This window comes from Triturus cristatus, chromosome 6 (genome assembly GCF_964204655.1).
Source record: "Triturus cristatus chromosome 6, aTriCri1.1, whole genome shotgun sequence".
In the NCBI taxonomy this organism is placed as follows: Eukaryota; Metazoa; Chordata; class Amphibia; order Caudata; family Salamandridae; genus Triturus; species Triturus cristatus.
In genome coordinates, this window is record NC_140589.1 from 1,220,590,257 (window position 1) to 1,220,594,193 (window position 3,937).

The window sequence follows — 3,937 nt, forward strand, 5'->3', positions numbered from 1 at the left end:
GAAAACAACAACGTCTGGTGTGCAGTAGATTGTGCAATTCATTTTGCACAACAGATCGACTCATAATAAATTCACTGGACTAGAATCATAAACTACAAATCTATGCATGTCTTTAAAATTCAGCTTGGGGTTTTGGACAACTTACTTTATCTCCATATATCAGAATAACAGGACCTATAGTCACTGGTACTGTCAGTGCTTCAGGATTTAAATCCAATTGGCCTATTTTCTGTATTAATTCTTCTCTGTTTCTACTTAATGCTTCCTTTTCATTGTTTTGAAGCACCCTGTTAACTGATGTTTCATGTAAAATGTGTGGAATTAAGGGCGTTCCCATCATTGGTGCACTTGGGGTGACTCTACTGGGTCCTTCTTGGTTTGGTGGAGGGTTTTTAGTTAAAATATCCTCCAAGAATTCATCATCTGACTCACCATATCCTGTCACATTCATATGTTTTGTTTTTTCTTTACACTTATTCCCTGACTGTTCTTCAGCCATTAACACTGGGTATAAACCTTCTGATACCATTGCTCTTCTCCATTGCTACATCTGACCTTCACGTGACTCACGTAAATATTGAGGAAAAGGTCCCATATATCTCCCACTCCTGTTTCACTCTCGTTCAAATGACTCAGTCTCCCATTCTTCTAAAGCCTCATACTGCGTTAACCTAGGTCTTGGATCCAAATCATTCATCCTCATCCTCAAATTCTGAAGAATTCTCCCATTAAACGTACCATTTTCTAGAACACCATCACCTTTCGTATATTCTATCCAATTATCCATCCATACAAAAGTATGATATCCTCTTTCCATCATCATACATGAAGCATGCATTTTTGGTGGCGGAATAGGAATTCCCTCTCTAGTCAATACAGGCTTATCCTCCTTAAAGAAATTCTTTATTTTCTTTATAAATGACATTTTTCTCCATTCTCCATACATTCTAGATACTCGGTGTAAGAAACAATAATCTGCGAACCCTCAAGCTTTTCTGTCTGGGCGACTTGCACCAACAGGCAAAACAGAATCAAACATAAAAATTTTCGTCGACCAATCCTAAAGTAGCTTCTATTCAATCACCCAATCTGATTTCGGTTCCCGCTCGTGGTCTGACCAATGACAGCGCGGCCTTTTCGATGTCGTCAGTTCTGCTCCTTACTACTGACCCCTCCTTTACAATCTGCTTCTGTCTCGCGTCTGCTGTTTAAACCAATCCCAGCGCGGCTCTCCCTGACGTCAGTGCGACTCCGGAAAATGACCCTCCCTTCACAAGGTAATACGAAAACTTACTTCTCAATACTTTTCCTTACATTCTTTGTTAATAACAACATAAAAACATTCGCTACTTTGCCTGTTCCGCTAAACAAAGGATAGAATTCTAACTTGTTCTGGAGTCTCAGAATTGCTCCTCTTCCACTGAGAGTAAAACCTCTGTTTACCCTTCATTCAAGCTCAAGAGAGCCTGTAGTTACCCTTACTAGGTGATATAAGACCAAAGTTTCACCAGCGAACCATTTTGCTACCACTCACACTCGACTTTTATACAAAATAGTCCCTAAGTTAACACTGCTAGCCCTGCGTAGCTTCTCAGTGCTATTCCAACAGACGAGTAACCTCAGTGCAGTGTGGCTTCTGTCACCACCCGCTATTCATTCCCTGGGAATTTTCCAGACGACATAAAACAAGACGCTCTTTTTGTTAAACATTTAGCAGTAATTAATAATCAATACTCATCACCAAACTAGTCAATAATAACCATAGCTCTTCTACCAGAAAACTGATCCAGCGGCGTACCAACAACAGATACTCTACTACCATATACTCCCCTGGGCCCATAAACGCACACCCAACTGAGTAAACCGCTGGAGTCAAAGTTCGTGGGGGTGATCACAAAATCAAGATTGGTTATTCACCATTCCTAACCTTTGACTGATCAAAAAAGTTCTTTCCTCTGGTCGATGGACCATTAGTTGAACTAATTGATGGTGATGATAAACTTAACTCTAAAACTTCTCTATGACTTAACGTAAATAACCACAGACTCTGATAAGTTTCTAGTCTTTATCTAAATTACCTGCAAGTGAACCATTTCGAAAATACAGTGCAATCATCATCCCTCATAGGAAGGAAGATTCAATTAATCATATCATCAAACACATACTTCAAACTTTGCAATGACTCATGCTCAGAAAGGAGAGGACAGAGAGAAAAGAACATCGCCTAATGCAAGAAATTAGCGTTACCAAGGATGGTGTGAAAACCAACCCCCGGGATAGATCAGGCGACAAAGGCTTCAGGACAGGAATCAGGACAGGATAGATGACCTCTCTAAAACTGAGGGTCGCGTCACAACCCTCTCTGATACGCTCTTCCTCCTCGAGACTCTTCCGCGTGCTTCTTTCTAATCCTAATAATTTAGGATATCAGGCTCGGCATTCAATTCTTCATCAGCATTACTCACTACTCCGACAGCACCCATGGCTCACAGCATCTCGGCATCGACGTCTCTATAACTAACTAAAACTACCTCAGTCATACCTTTTGCTCTTCAATGTTTCACACACTAAAGTTGCAATATCGTAAAAATACGAAACCTAATTGGACAGGCATGACGAGTTATAGTTAGCTGAACTAACTATAATGGGGGAATTTCAATGGTTTTGCCGGAGTGAAAAGTCCTGCTAACTATAACGCCCCTGAAACCTATGGTTTTTTCAGTGAATTTCAAAGGTTTTTTCAATGCTAATTTCTAACTATGCCTACAGAGATAGGACATGTGAAGAAAGAAGAAAAAACGCACAGAAAGAAAAACAAGAAATGCAGAAAGAAGCAACTGAAGTCCTCAAAGACGAAGAAAAGTGCAGGAAGAAGGATAACGTGCAGAAAGAACAAACAGAAGAGCAGAAAGAAGCCTTGTTGCAAAATCATCCTGTACCCTCAACTTTTTTGGACGGATACTGGTGGTAACTGAGTCTGACTAACCAGTCCTAGAGCCAGTGCTATGTCAAAAGACACTCAGAATACAGTGAAACCACCTACATACACTAGGGAACACTATGCGTTGGGATCACCGTGTGATCAGCATGACCTCCTCTGTAAGCCCCTAGTATATAATAGGGCAGGGGATTAAAACTACCTCTTAAAACGCGCCACAGGGCGTGTTTGCACACCTCACCTCAGGCCCGTCCCCTCACTTCCCCACTGTGTAAACACGCCCTGTGGCTGTTTTAAGTTGGGAGATTAAGTCCCCTTGAATCCTGAGGGTCCCTAGGGTCAACTAGACCACTAGGTACCTCCAGTAAGCGCCACAGAGCTGCGTTGCAGAGAGATGTAAAAAGGGGCACGGCCTAGACCACCTCTCTGCAACGCAGCGCAGTGGCGCTTACTGGAAGCACCTGGTGGGCTAGTTGGCCCACAGGGTCCCTCAGGATTGAAAGGGAATTATTTCCCCAACTTAAAACGCGCCACAGGGCGTGTTTGCACACGTCACCTCAGGCCCCGTCCCCTCCCTTCACCACTGTGTAAACGCGCCCTGTGGCCGTTCTAAGTTGAGAGATTAAGTCCCCTTGAATCCTAAGGGTCCCTAGGGTGAAACTAGCCCACTAGGTACCTCCAGTAAGCGCCACAGAGCTGGTGTAAAAAGGGGCGTGGCCTCAGAACACCTGTCTGCAACGCAGCTCCCTGGCGCATACTGGAGATACCTGTTGGGCTAGTTGGCCCTCAGGGACCCTGAGTATTGAAGGGGAATTAATTCCCCAACTTACAACTGGCCAGGGGGCGCGTTTGCAGAGTGCTGCAAGGAGGGGGCGTGGCCTCTGGCACAATGCCGGTCTTTTATTTATTTTATTTTTTAGGAAGGAGGGCTGTGTGGCCCCCCTTCTTTTTCTAATTTACTGGCCCTGGGGACCCCATCCCCCAGGGTGTGCACCCTAA